The following is a 16,257-nucleotide window of genomic DNA, read 5'->3' as shown; positions in this document are numbered from 1 at the left end:
GATGAACCAGACCCTGGAGCAGTATTTACCCTGTTTTTTCTCGTTTGCACAAGATGACTGAGCCCTTCTGTTGCCGTTAGTGGTATTCGCATATAACAACTCGATACACTCGGCGATCAAACAGACTCCCTTCTTTGCAAACTATGGGTTTCACCCATCCTTCTTGCCTGATACTCCCCAGGAATCTTCAGTCCCAGCAGTACAGGATCGTCTGAAATTCTGGAGATCCACCAACCAAGTCCTGCAAAAAACCATCATGAAGTCCCAAGAAAATAATAAGAGATTTTATGACAGAAGGAGAAGGAGTAATCTAGACCTTAAACCTGGGGATAAAGTTTGGCTCTCCACTACAAACCTCAAGTTGGCCTGTCCCTCTAAAAAACTGGGACCAAGGTACATTAGCCTATTTCTAGTAAAGAAGAAAATTAATGCTGTTGCCTTCGAGTTCAACCTGCCGGCAAGTTTGAAGACTGATCCAGTGTTTCACGTTTCTCTTTTAAAACGATCTATCGTTAACCACTTCCCTGATCGTGAACCTGAAGTTCCTCCTCAATTGCTTGTCGAAGGGAATGAGGAATTTGAAAATGAGGCCATTTTGGATTTCAGGAAGAGAAGTGGTCAAACCCAGTTCTTGATCAAGTGGAGGGGCTATGGCCCTGAAGATAACTCGTGGGAACCTTCTTCCAATGTACATGATCCTCAGTTAATTCTGGCCTTCATCCTGAGAAGAAATCTCTAGTGGGCATCCGGGGGCTGCCCGTAAGTGTGGGACAATGTAAGAGAACCAGTTGCTCCTGTCCATTGCGCACTTGCGTGCCCACACATGCCTGTGTGCATCAATATGCACACGCGTGTGCATCGTACGCCCATGGCCCCAATTGGCACTAGAAGGCCTATTTAAAGGAGTGCTCTGACCCCAAGTGGTTGCTGGCTGATCTACAGCTGTTCCTGTTACCATGCACCCACTGTTCTTCTGCCTGATACCTCCTTATGAACCCGGCTTTCTCTGACCCAGCTTCGGGATCCTGTTCTTGCTATGATCCCCAGCTCCTGACCCTGGCTATTCTTGTGACCTTGCCCCTGCCTGCTGACTTGTACCTTGTGGTCCACCTGCTGCCAAACCTGGCTTCCCTCAAGACCCTGCTCTCACTGCTGTCCATCCTACCTGTGCCTGCTACCTAGATCCTGCGACCTTCTGCGATCTTTTGCTGCAAGCCTATCAAAGACCTAACTACACCGTATGCTCCAGTTCCACTGTTCCTACGGAATTCCCCTTTAAGTCCAGCTGATCCTTTGTACCAGGCGATCCATCCTGTCCTGATGGCTCTCCTGCCTGTCCAAGATCACTCCCTCTGCTGCAAAGCTCCTGGTCCACAGTTGCAGGCACTCGTCTTCCTTCTGGCCCTTGGTTCCCTCTGTTCCACTCTCAGTGGGGTCTGGGCGGGAGATACAAGAGAGGCCGACCTCGTCAATTCAGTCTCCTCCAAGGTACGTGGCACATACCCCCCTCGTGGCTGGGTTTACCCTTTATCAGTCTTGGAGGATAAGGCCATAGAGGAGTATGTTGCAGACGCACTTTCTCGAGGTTTCATCCGCCAATCCTCATCTCCTACTGATTTTGGTTTCTTCATTGTGAAGAAGAAGAGTGGTGAACTGAGAACTTGTGTTAATTATAGTGGTCTCAATCATTTCAGAATTAAGAATACCTATCCGATACCATGGATTACGAAGTTATTTGACTGCCTCAAGGGAGCAATGGTTTTCACAAAGCTTGATTTGATAGGAGCATCTACGTGGTCTTCGTTCCACTTGGGCACAAGTCCAGGAGGCTTTGCAACATGCTAATGATAGGTACAGACTCCATGCTGACTGCAGACACCTCCAACTTCGTGTTCCCTCTCTGAAGTTGGCACCTAGGTTTATTAGGCCTTGCCGTATTCTTTGCAGGATTAACCCAGTGGCTTACGCATTAGACCTTTCTTCTAATATGCATATTTTGAATGTATTACATGTCTCCTTATTAAGACCTTTGATCTGCAACCGATTTACCACCTTGGTGCCTGTACAGGTTGAGAACCATGAGGATTATGAACAGTCCATTGTTGACTCCGTAGGTTCCATGGTCGCATACAGCACCTGGTGCATTGGAAAGGGTATGGTCCAGAGGAACGCTCTTGGGTCTCATCCTCGGACGTACATTCCCCTGTCCTCCCTCAAGATTTCCATAGACTTTTCCCCTCAAGCCTGGTGGAGGGGTCATTGAGGAGAGATACTATCAAGGCTGGGTTCAGCCCTTCCTTCTCAAAGCTGGCCACTCAGCTGTTGGCTAATTGCCAGCTCCTATTTCTCCACAGTGACTCACACGTTGATGATATCCTGCTCATCAGTCCTGACTACTTAAGCCGTCCAGTCTGGATGATCTCTGCCTTCGCCTTGGTCACATTTCTAGAGATGCTCTCCTGTATTCCTGTTAAAGATTTGATTGGCTGATATTCCTTCTGGCTCCAGATCCTGCTTGCTGTTTTACTACACTCATATTTGGCTCCCTGAAGTTTTGGCTTGTCTGACTATCCATTCCAGTTCCTGAACTCTGGCTATGTTTTGACTACGTTTATTCTGTTTACCTTTTTTAATATTATTAAACAAGTGTGATTTAGCTGTACTTCTGTCTCATTCTAATTCATGGTTTCTGACACTATTGTACAGAAAAAGGGGGAAAATATAGATTAAATGAAGGGATACAGAGTATAATACTCAAAATATTAATATAAAAACAGCAAGACAGACAACACATAGGACAAGCATGGGTACCTTTAAGTGCTAGGTGATTTCCTGATATTTACCAGTGGTCTAGTATGGGGACACCCTGTAGGGATTAGGTCTTCTACCTTCCTTCTCTCTCCCAAGAATTAAACCCCCCCAAGGAATTAAACTCTCCCAAGAAATAGGTCTAATATAGACCTATCTGTCATAGACTTGGGGCCATCCCGATTGGTGTCAATATCTTACCACCTCTCCCACATCCAGGTGTACCTAATCCAGGATTAGATAATTTCCACATCCCCTATATTTAGCATAACTCAGCCCTTCACTAGCACCTCCTTTCCTGGGGGGGGGGGGGGAATTTTGCCAGGTCACAGCCTTCTCTTGAATGGGGCATTTGGTATGCAAGGGTTATTCCTTCTTTTCCACTTCATCTGATGACTTCCCCCTGTTGTGCGGTTTTCTGCCCTCCTTCGGGGTTGGACAGTGACTTTTATATAGGAGGTCATACGGACACCCAGGGCGCCTATTGAACTGGGAATTTTACCATTGAGGCGCCCGTTGGTATGGCGACGCTCCACTCAATGCTTCAGGGGGGATTATCATGTGTGGGGAAGTGACATGTCGGACCTGTTTTTACCATCTACATAAACGTTCCCCTGGTAACCAGCGAGCATTGATCGGTGGATTACGTAAGGCTCACTGTGTTCACAGTGGCCTTATGGGTAACGTAGTCCGTCCTGTCCTCCCCCCTCTCCCGGACATGCGCAGTGCCGCCTAAAATGTCATCAGACGCCGGCTCGATGGGCGGGAGCTTATAAGCTGGGCGCCATTAGGGGGAAGTTACTGGCGGATACGCTAGGCTTATCCCAGACACTATCGAACGCTGCATGTAAGTAACAAATATAGACTCCATGTGCATTAGATCCTGATTCATCGTGATCTTTACAAAGTAAAAAGTATCTTTTTCTTACATATTTGTAGGCATTCAACGAATGAGGGTTCAGCTTAAAAGCGCTATTGTGCACTGCTGCAGTGTCTCTTTATAATCTGGGAATCTATTTACCCCTGTTATCTGACTGGTTTATTGCCTATCCCCAGTTCGATACTATCTTTAACAATAGTAAGTATAAATATGGATCAAATACCTTATACTTTACCTAATTATTACTCGCTATTTAAGGAGTGCCCCTAACCTTTAACATATTACAACTTGATATTTAAGGTGCACTTTGATTTTCACCGTAACTGTTATAATTTAAACTGTCTCTAATTGCTAGGGTCATTTGAGATGACCTGATTATTAGAGGCTCTTTGGATGCCCCCCCCCCCCCCCCCCCGTTTCTTCTTTTCCTCCCCTTAATAATTTAGGCATTTAAAAGTACCTTGTATTTTGGGAATATCTTCAAGATTTTTATTTTATATTTTTTGTTACCACCCAGACTGATTCCCGCCTATGCCCTCCTAAGCCTTTTCGCTCCACCAGCTGGAAGGGTAGCCCTGTACACATTTTTTACCTCTTGAGAGGCATCTTTTCATTGGAAGGTGGATTTGAAAGGAGGGTAAGCCCCCATGAGGATCTAGATGTGGCAATAAAATTATTAATTGATTCTTAATTATAGGTTATTGGCGCTACCTCCACCCAATTGGTTTCAATAAAACTATTACTTTCCTCCAACCCTTTATGTCTATCTGCTTAATCTGTCCCCAAGGGCTCCGTGAGTAAAACCCGTGCTCCGTATTTGGTCTCAGCTGCACCCTATTTTTTACCACTTAGTACTCAAACCAAAAGTGATTACACACCACTCAGTATCGCCTCTACTAAGTGGACCAATACCACTTATTTTTTTGTATTATTTTACGTACAAGTTCATTAATACCCAAGTGATTCAAATCAAAAAAATATATAAATATAAATAAGAAAAAAACTTTCTACCATAAAGGCCAGAGGCCAAGGCCAGCTAGACAAAAAACAAAAAACGAAAAGGAAAACAGAAAAGACCCCAAAGGTCAAAAGAAAAACTTAAAATACTTCACAGTGCAACGACCCCTCCCTAGAGTTGGGAAGAGAACCTACCTCCAATTTTTATACAAATACTTGTGCTAGTTATTGAATGTGCTAACTATTAAATACATCAGATCCCCTTACGTTGATAAATGTGAAAAGAGGAAAAAAATAAAAAGAAAGAATTTTCCTCATATAATAATATCCAATATGAAAAATAAAACCAATAAACAAATTTCAAAACAAAAAAACACAAAAATGTGAAAAATCCAATCACATCCGGTAGTGTATACACCAATCCAGAACCAAAAAAATGTGAAAAAATCAATGAATCCAATATATATAAAGAGTAAACAATATATATATCATGTAAATATTTCAGTCGCTGCTGAGGACGTCTCTGACGAAACGCGTACAGCGTCATTACGCACACACGTCACTTCCGGTGCGCCAGACTCGGTGGAACGCAGCCTGGAACGCACGCCGCTCGTTCAGGAAAATTGTTCTGCGGCGGACCGGATAGCTGAGTATTTGGGCTAAAGATAGCGAATACGAGCCCAACAACTTTTTAATATTTTTTTCCTACATAGCCCCCTTTTTCAGCCTAAACTAAGCCTGGTAAACGGTCCCCTGAGGATACCACCACTTAACCCCACTGTAGGTGGGGAACTGTAGGACTGGGGAAATAGGGCTTTTTTAGGACCAAGTGCAGTCAATCTGCGGATGTATGGAAAGGGCTGTAGGAGACTCTGATTTTGACTTCTATTTTTATGCTTATTTTTATTTTTATTTTTCATTTTTATAACTGGTGAACTTCTGGCACATATATATTTTTTATTCCGGAATTAGTGCTCTATTTATATACTTTTCTGGCTTGTTTTTTGTTTTTTGTTTTTTATTTTTCATATTTTAAAGATATACTGTTTTCTTTTCTTGTTGAAAAGGGTGGTTACACCTTCTTGCAAGCCATATAGCACAATTCATATATGGTGGTGTATGCTGATGTACGGTTTTTTAGACTGCATCCTGCATAAAGAAAACCCTTTTCTTACATGGAATATTGTATAAAGTTTTTTTTGTAATAAAGTATTTTTAAGTGGATAGCCTCCTACTATTTCTACATAACTGAAAATACCTGCTTTAAAGAAGAATATTAGAACGTTCTCCCCTCTTCCCCAATTATAATCAAAAATACTACACCATGAGGGAATTTTCTTTTATTTGAGGAACCACTATATATAAGGACTTACCTGCATCTCTCTAATAAAACCCTGAGGAGGACTCGTTGAAGATACAACTGCATGGTGGAAGTTCCGGATAGACGGGATACAGATTATAGGCGTTTAGCCCCTTAGGGGGTGAATGGATCTGGTGAGTGGGGACCCTTGAGGGGGAACAAGCACGAAAGTCACTAATAAAGGCATTCTCACGAAAGTCACCTTTCCTATATTTTGAAGAGGCGCAATTGCACATTGATATGTTTACAGAAGACTCACTGTGGACTGAAATATTTACATAATATATATATTGTTTACTCTTTATATATATTGGATTCATTGATTTTTTCACATTTTTTTGGTTCTGGATTGGTGTATACACTACCGGATGTGATTGGATTTTTCACATTTTTGTGTTTTTTTGTTTTTTGTTTTGAAATTTGTTTATTGGTTTTATTTTTCATATTGGATATTATTATATGAGGAAATTTCTTTCTTTTTATTTTTTTCCTCTTTTCACATTTATCAACGTAAGGGGATCTGATGTATTTAATAGTTAGCACATTCAATAACTAGCACAAGTATTTGTATAAAAATTGGAGGTAGGTTCTCTTCCCAACTCTAGGGAGGGGTCGTTGCACTGTGAAGTATTTTAAGTTTTTCTTTTGACCTTTGGGGTCTTTTCTGTTTTCCTTTTCGTTTTTTGTTTTTTGTCTAGCTGGCCTTGGCCTCTGGCCTTTATGGTAGAAAGTTTTTTTCTTATTTATATTTATATATTTTTTTGATTTGAATCACTTGGGTATTAATGAACTTGTACGTAAAATAATACAAAAAAATAAGTGGTATTGGTCCACTTAGTAGAGGCGATACTGAGTGGTGTGTAATCACTTTTGGTTTGAGTACTAAGTGGTAAAAAATAGGGTGCAGCTGAGACCAAATACGGAACACGGGTTTTACTCACGGAGCCCTTGGGGACAGATTAAGCAGATAGACATAAAGGGTTGGAGGAAAGTAATAGTTTTATTGAAACCAATTGGGTGGAGGTAGCGCCAATAACCTATAATTAAGAATCAATTCCATTAATGCAGGTTGTTTAATGCAGCCTGCATATATTAAGGAGGCAGCAACCTCATAAAACAAAGAGAACTCCCATCAAACCTTTTAAACCAATAGGGTTAAAAATAGATAAAAGAATTGCAACCGGAAAAATCATATAAAATATAAGGTTATAGGTATAAAATAACACCTGTACATATCCCTGCTGATCAAGACCCATTCCATAAGCGCGGCTTTCCTTGTATAATTAATAAAATTATTAAGCTGTTCTTCTATACTGAATGTATCAATAAGCTTGGATAATTATACTAATTGTAAATCTGTTTTTGTTATTATCTGTTATTAGCTTGCATATCCCCAGAGGAAGCTGTTGCGAAACATGTCGGGATAGATGACTGCAAGCTTTCACCCTCTGTATTATGTGGACTGGTTTTCTTTGTTATTTTGTAATTATGCAATGATTGCAAATGTGCAAATTTTAATAATTAATAATAAAATTAACTGTTTTATGTACAAATTTTTCTTATTGCTGTACTTTCAATATACCAGCACTAAAAAAATCCCCCTTTTCCTTTATCCCATTTTTATATAAATTGGTATGCAAGGTCATATCCTGGGCAAATTTTTCATTCCTGAACACTTGGCCATATTTTCTGCATATCTAAAGAGCACGTCTTTTGGAGTGGATATAATGTGTTAGTTAACAAAGGACGTTCAAAAGGTCTGGTCTAGATAATTACTTTGGTCTATGATAAGGAACTTAATTTAGGTGTTGTCCTTTCTTGCACATACGTTTATAACTGGTAAATAGTAGAGCATCTGCTGCCATGGGCAGCACAGTGGTGTAGTGGTTAGCACTCTCACCTAGCAGTAAGAAGGGTCGCTGGTTAAAATCCCAACCACAACACTACCTGTCTGGAGTTTGCATGTTCTCCTTGTGCCTGCGTGGGCTTCCTCCGGGTACTCCGGTTTCCTCCCACAATCCAAAGACATGCAGGCAGGTTAATTGTTTTCTGTCCAAAATTGGCCCTAGCATATGAATGGGGACCTAGGAGTGTGGGCTCCTTGAGGGTAGGGACTGGTGTGAGTGTGCAATGTACAGGGATGGGGACAGTTATAGACACTCACTCAGGTTGAACTGGATGGACTGGTGTCTTTATTCAACCATACAAACTAACTAACTAACTAACAGATAACATTCCTGAACTTCAAAAGAAACCAGTAAATCAACTAGTTTCTCAAACTAAAGCCTAAAAAATCTTGTTCCCATAGATGTGTACATATGACTATATTAACTTGCATATTACTTCTTCACTTCTTTGAGATTTACAGTATTACTGTAGAATAAATTTGCAAATCTCTTCCTAACTGCCTATAGTCATGGGATGTCAGAAAACTATATAAAACAGCATTCAATCAATGTTACATGTGATGGTGCAGCTATAATGCGGAGCAGAGCAGAGTTGGGAAATTATTGAAGGAGACATTTTCTACAATTATTCTGTGGCACTATGCTAATCAAAAATTAGAACTGTCAGTTAGAATTACAGTCTTATAAATGTTAGGGAATAATAGATTTAAGACCGTTATGGATAAGATACACTCTATCAAGAAACAACAAAAAAGTAGAATTGCAAGCCTGTACCATCTCCCTAGAGGCACAACTTTTGAAAATTTCTCAGTACAAGTGGGTGGCCTTTTTGTTTCAATCTGTTTCATCAGTGTAGGAGAACTACAGAGTAGGGATAAGCTGAACACCCCCCAGTTCAGTTCGCAGCAGAACTTTCGAACGGACCAAAAATTTGTGCGAACTTTAGAGCCCCATTGAAGTCTATGGGACTTGAACGTTCGAAATAAAAAGTGCTAATTTTAATGGTTAATATGCAAGATATTGTCCTAAAAAGGGTTTGGGGACCTGGCTCCTGCCCCAGGGGACATGGGCCAGTGCCTAAAATGTTTTTAAAAATTGCAGTTTTTTCGGGAGCACTGATTTTAATGATGATTAAAGATGAAAAAAGTGAAATATTTCTTTAAGTATCGGGCTTGGGGGGTGTCTATAGTATGCTTGTGAAGTGGCACATGTTTCCCGTGTTTAGAACAGTCCCTGCACAAAATGACATTTAACGGAAAAAAAAGTCTTTTAAAATTGCTTGCGGTTTTAATGTAATATCTTGTTCCGGCAATACGGATGAAAATCATTGAGAAAAATGGCATAGGTAGCCCCCCCTGCCCATTACCAGCCCCTTTGGGTCTAGGGGAACCCCGTACCCATATTAGAAAAAAGAAAGGACAGGCCCTATATACTCAGAACAGGAGTATACAGGCGGTGCAAACAAGACAGGGACTGTGTAGGTTTGTTGTGTTAAGTAGAATCTGTTTGTAATTTTGAACTGGTACATTTTTAAAGTGTAGCTCCAGTCTAAAAATCTATTTTTAAGCTTTTAGGAAAACATAGGGAAGGGTTATCACCCCTGTATAATTTGTTTTGCCATCCGTCTTTTTTCCTCTCACTTCCTGTTGTCTCCTTCCGTGTGCAAGTAGGAGACGTTTGTAAGTTGGATGTTTGAAAGTAGGGGCCTGCCCTATATGCTCTGCAGAAATGGGGGCCTAATGTGTTGGTGCTGCCACAACACTGTAAGCCCTCAAAGTGACTCTTGCTGGAGCGCCCTGCTGTGAACGATTATATCAAGAATTGTAATTACATGCCATTGTTGAACAGTGGAAGAAAAATTGGGCCTTATAGTGTTGTGGCACCAGTACCACCACCACAACCACCAAAGTCCTCACAGTTACTCTCAGTGGGCACAGGAATGGGCCCTGCTGTGAAATATTATATCAAGAATTGTAATTACATGCCCCTGTTAAACAGGGGCTGAAAAATTGGGCCTTAGGCACTGCTTGCTGGTGCCACAACACTGCAACCTCTTCCAGATACTCTAGTTAGAGTACAGGAATGAGCCCTGCTGCAAAGCATTGCATCAAAAATTGTATTAGATGCCCCTGTTAAACAGTGGCTAAAAAATTGGGCCTTAGGCACTGGTGCTGGTGCCACGACACTGCAACCTCTCCCATATACTCTATTTGTAGTGCAGGAATGAACCCTGCTGCAAAGCAGTGCATCAAAAATTGTAATTACACGCCTCTGTTAAACAGGGCCTGAAAAATTGGGCTGGTGGCATCACCCAGAACCAAAAATGTTCTTCCAAGATATCAGCGGAGGAGGAAGAGAATAGACAGTCAACATAACAGGACAGTCCCTCAGCATCAGCATAGGCAATCTTGAAGGGATGTGATATTTTAAAAAAAATATCCGGTTACATCAGCTTCAGGAGCTTGGTAGCTGGTGGTGATCCAAGACTGATTCATCTTAATGAAGGTCAGTTGATCAACCGAGTCGGTGGACAGGCAAATCCTATGATCGGTTACAAAGCCACCAGCAGCACTGAAGGTGTGTTCTGAAAGAATGCTGGATGCAGGACAGGCCAGTAGCTCAATTGCATACTGTGCAAGCTCTGGCCAGTGATCCATCCTCAAGACCCAGTAAGCCAGAGGATTTTTGGTGGGAAAGGTGTCCAAGTTTGACCTTGCCCCTAGGTATTCCTGCACCATGTAAATAAGACGCTGGTGATGGTTGCTGGAACCAATAATACCTTGAGGCTGCGGACTAAAAAATTGTCTGAACGCATCGGTCAGACAGCCACCTTCTCCACCACTCCTTCTGACCGAAGCCTCAGCAACACGTTGTCCAGGACCAGGAGTTTGCAACCTCCCAGTCTCTGGGAATGCTTTGCACAGACCTTTCTGCAAGGCCTCCCGGAGATGTCTCATCCTCTGCTCCCTCTGCGATGACAAGATAAGGTCGGCAACCTTACCCTTGTACCGTGGATCAAGGAGAGTGGTCAGCCAGTAATGGTCCCTCTCCTTGATCCGAAGAATACGAGGATCCTTCCGCAGGCTTTGCAGGATCAGGGAGGCCATGCAGCGTAGGTTAGCTGAGGCATTCCAGATTCCTCTGAGTCACTATGGACAACATGAGCCGCAGCTACCTCCACCCAGCCACGTACAAGTCCAAGGGTTTCTTGGGACTGTAAATCATCCCTACAAGACTGCTGCTGCTGATGCTGAGTGCCAGGCTCCACCTCCATGCTGACACAATCATCCTCCTCCTCCTCTTCCACCTCCTCCTCTTCCTGTGTGATGGGTGGGACAGCAGGAACACTGTCTGGATAAAGGGGGCCTTGAGAGGCAAGGAAGTCCTCCTTTTCCTGCCTCTGTTCTGCCTCAAGTGCCCTGTCCATTATTCCACGCAGCGTATGCTCCAACAGGTGGACAAGAGGTACAGTGTCACTGATGCATGCACTGTCACTGCTCACCATCCTTGTGGCCTCCTCAAATGGTGACAGGACAGTGCATGCATCCCTAATCATGCCCCACTGGCGTAGTGAGGAAAAAACCGAGCTCCCCTGAGCCTGTCCTGGTGCCGTAGTCGCACAGGTACTCATTGATGGCCCTCTGCTGCGTGTGCAGCCACTGCAGCATAGCCAACGTTGAGTTCCACCTGGTGGGCATGTCACATATAAGGCGATTCTTGGGCAGGTTCAACTCCTTTTGAAGCTCAGCCAGCCGAGCACTGGCATTAAATGATCGGCGGAAATGCACACAGACTTTCCTGGCCTGCTTCAGGATATCCTGTAAGCCCGGGTACCTGCCCAAGAACCGCTGCACCACCAGGTTAAGGACATGAGCCACACAGGGCCCATGGGTCAGTTGCCCCTGTCGGAGGGCGGAGAGGAGGTTGGTGCTATTGTCGCAAACCCCCAATCCTGGCTTTAGCTGGTGTGGCGTCAACCACCTCTTGGCCTGTGCCTGCAGAGCTGACAAAATATCTGCCCCAGTGTGGCTCCTGTCCCCCAAACAAACCAGCGCAAGCACAGCATGGCATTGTTTTGCCTGCATACTTGCATAGCCCCTTGAATGCCTACGGAACACCGCTGGTTCCCAGGACAGAGCACTGGAAGAGGCCATGGAGGAAGAAGAAGAAGAGGGGGTGGAGGAGAGAGATGTGTCACAACCAGTAGTAGCATTTTGGAGGCGTGGTGGCGGAACAACCTTCAACACTACTGCACCTTGTCCTGCATCCTTCCCAGCTGCCAGAAGAGTGACCCAATGGGCCGTGAAAGACAGGTAACGTCCCTGTCCATGCCTGCTGGACCATGAGTCAGTGGTAATATGCACCTTACCGCTGACCGCTCTGTCCAGTGAGGCAAGGACATTGCCTTCCACATGCCGGTAGAGAGCTGGAATCGCCTTCCGTGAGAAAAAATGGCTTTTGGGGACCTGCCACTGAGCAACCGCACATTGCACAAACTCACGGAAGGGGGCCGAGTCTACCAACTGAAAAGGCAGCAGTTGAAGTACAATTTATCCAAGCTAGCATTCAACCGCTGGGCATGTGGATGGCTGGGAGGGAACTTTCTACAGTCCAGCAGCTGGGGCAGGGAAATTTGCCTGCTAAAATCGGACGTGGGTGTACTGCTAGCAGAGTGCCCGCAAGCACTTGCCTGTGACACACCTAATTCTACACCTTCATTCCTCTCAGTGCAGGTTTCAGAGAGGACTGAAGATCTAGTGGGGTTGGAGATGCCAGCTGATGAGGAGCAAGGAGAGGTCCGCTTTGTTCTTTGGTGTGGGTCTTTGAGGCAAGCTTGCCAACGAGCTGCATGGCAGGTCAACATATGTCTGGTCAAACATGTGGTGCCCAAGCAGCTGATGTTTTGGCCACACGAGATACGCTTGAGACATATGTTGTAAATAGCAGCGGTGCGATCTGATGCACTCATCTCAAAAAAGGCCCACACCAAAGAACTTTTAGAATAAAGCACAGAGGCAGCGCCCTGCACAAGCAGAGCTCTGCGGTGTGATTCAGTAGGTGTGCTGCCCCTAAACTGGCAAGCTGGCCCCCGGAGGGCATCCTGCCTCGTTGGAGATGTGCCTCCTCCTCCTCTCTCTTACCAGGCACCCACGTGCCCTCATCATCCCCTACCTCTTCATCACTGGAGCAAACCTGGCAGTATGCTGCAGCTTGTGGAACATGACTGCTAGATTGCTGTCCTTCTGCGCTCACGCTACTGCCTTCCTCTAGCTGAGTACCATCATCAGAGCCTACAAAACACTGGGCATCCTAATGGAGCATGTACCCAACACTGTGCTCAAACAGTTCGGGGGACTCCTCAGGAGGATGTGGTGGGTCTAGGGAAGGAGTCACTGATGATGACACTGAGAGCTAAGAGGATGTGTTGGCAGCTGCTTTGAGCCTGGGTGAGCCTGGGTGAGATGAGAAGGATGAAGAAGGCTTGGTCATCCACTCTACCAAGTCTTTGGCATGATGCGGCTCAACGCATCCAGCTGCCGAAAATAAGGACAAGCGTGTCCCTTGGCCACTTGCTGATGACGATGCACCGCGTCCATGACCAGCACTGTTGTCTCTAGACATAGAGCCTGCTTGCTCTCTTTTATTGGCTCGTGCCTGTCTGCCTCTCCTTGTTGGCCTTCCAGACATGGTAATGGCCCTCCGGGGATGGGAAAACCAGCGAATGGGTAGTGTATATTATGCTGGAGGCACAACACACCCACTAACGCCTGCAGATGCCTTTATTATAGAACATCAGCAATAAAGGGTAGATACAGGTGTATATTGTGCTGTGCTGGAGGCACACAACACCCACTAACTCCTGCAGATGCCTTTAATATAGAACACCAGCAATAAAGGGTAGATACAGGTGTATATTGTGCTTTGCTGGAGGCACACAACACCCACTAACTACTGCAGATCCCTGTATGAGAGAACACCAGCAATAAAGGGTAGATACAGTTGTATACTGTGCTGTGCTGGAGGCACACAACACCCACTAACTCCTGCAGATGCCTTTATTATAGAACACCAGCAATAAAGGGTAGATATAGGTGTATACTGTGCTGTGCTGGAGGCACACAACATCCACTAACTCCTGCAGATGCCTTTATTATAGAACACCAGCAATAAAGGGTAGATATAGGTGTATAATGTGCTGTGCTGGAGGCACACAACACCCACTAACTCCTGCAGATGACTCAATTAGAGAACAGCAATATAGGTAGCTACAGGTGTATACTGTGCTGGAGGCACCCAACCCCAACTAACTCCTGCAGATGCCAGATGGCTCAATTAGAGAACAGCAATATAGGTAGCTACAGGTGTATACTGCGCTGGTGGCACACAAGACCAACTAACTCCTGCAGATGCCAGATGGCTCAATTAGAGAACAGCAATATAGGTAGCTACAGGTGTATACTGCGCTGGTGGCACACAACACCAACTAACTCCTGCAGATGCCAGATGGCTCAATTAGAGAACAGCAATATAGGTAGCTACCGGTGTATACTGCGCTGGAGGCACACAACACAAACTAACTCCTGCAGATGTCAGATGGCTCAATTAGAGAACAGCAATAAAGGGTAGATACAGGTGTATTCTGCGGTGAAGGCACACAGACAACACCCAGACACCCACTAACTCCTGCAGATGGCTCAATGAGGGAACAGCAATAAAGGGTAGATACAGATGTATTCTGCGGTGAAGGCACACAGACAACACCCAGTCACCCACTAACTCCTGCAGATGGCAGATGGCTCAATTAGAGAACAGCAATAAAGGGTAGATACAGGTGTATTCTGCAGTGAAGGCACACAGACAACACCCAGACACCCACTAACTCCTGCAGATGGCAGATGGCTCAATTAGAGAACAGCAATTAAGGGTAGATACAGGTGTATTCTGTGGTGAAGGCACACAGACAACACCCAGTCACCCACTAACTCCTGCAGATGGCAGATGGCTCAATTAGAGAACAGCAATAAAGGGTAGATAAAGGCGTATTCTGCGGTGAAGGCACACAGACAACACCCATTAACTCCTGCAGACGCGCTGGCGGCCTTATATAGTGTGGGGCATGTACTACACAGCCTGAGCTATAATTGGCCACAGGCATCCTCGCTGCTGGCGCTGTGATTGGCCAAGCATGCGTAGTCACAGTGCATGCTTGGCCAATCATGAGCCAGCAATGCACTGCGACGGTGCAGTGCATTGTGGGCCATGAGCATCACGTGAATTTGGCGTGAACGACCCACAGAGTTCTGGCTTCGCCAAACAGGCAAACAGCCGGTGTTCGAGTCGAACATGCGTTCAACTCGAACCCCTAGCTCACCCCTTCTACAGAGTGTTAGTTAATAATTTTGATAAAGCAAATAATCAGCACAAACTTGGATTTGGAACTTATGTGTGGTGGTCTTAAAAAGTTGTTCAAATTAAGCTTGAATTTGCACAAGCACAGTATAAATGTGCACAGGGCAAATAATAAAATCCTTTTTGAGAACTGAACCAGGTTATTTTTATAAAGAAGCAGCTGTTACCACTAAAAGCTATGGTTTCATAAAATCTTGCTATTTAAAAAAAAAATAAGCTAAGAATGACCTTATAGATAGTGAAGCGTTTTATGAAAAATTAAAATAGAGAGTAGACTATTCAATGGTGCTGCTGCTTGACCCCCAACATTGGTCTGACAACACTGAGCAAACACTCACCTTTTCCAAAGAATTATGTTCTCTTAATAATACCATTGAAAGTGTCCCAATTTCATCTCCTGAAAGAGAATTCTCCCAAATGGGTTTTATGAGAATTCTCCCAACAGAACTTCCCTTCTGACAAAAAACTTTTTAGAAATCCTGTTTACTTGAGTTTATGGTCCTCCTTTATGTTGTTTTGACCCCATCTAAATATGTGAAACCATGGCTACTTTGTGGTCAAACTGCTATTGATGTAGGAAACAGAGAAATAATAGAAATAATACATTTGGCACGGATGTTGAAATCATCTGAAAGTGCCTATGGGATACATTTGGTAAAAACTATTTACTGTATTTCCTATGTTTTGCACATTCTTGTTTTCATGTACACATTATATACAAATAACCTGGTTACTTTGTTCTGTATTTTGTAAAAAAGATGGTACTGAGAGGTGGATAGGAGCAGAGACAAGGGTGACTCAGAGGAGGAGGGAGAATACCTGCACCTATTCTTGGGAAAAAAATTCCTGTCCCTTACTCATTCACATAGGCATCTGGTATCTGGGTCATACCTTATTTTTAAAGGGGACTATCCTCAACCCCCTACAACCCCAGG

This window comes from Lithobates pipiens, unplaced genomic scaffold (assembly GCF_037356315.1).
Source record: "Lithobates pipiens isolate NorthernLeopardFrog02 unplaced genomic scaffold, aLitPip1_a1.2 Scaffold_19, whole genome shotgun sequence".
Taxonomy (NCBI): domain Eukaryota; kingdom Metazoa; phylum Chordata; class Amphibia; order Anura; family Ranidae; genus Lithobates; species Lithobates pipiens.
The sequence above is the reverse complement of the archived record's forward strand: the minus strand, read 5'-3'. Positions refer to the sequence as shown.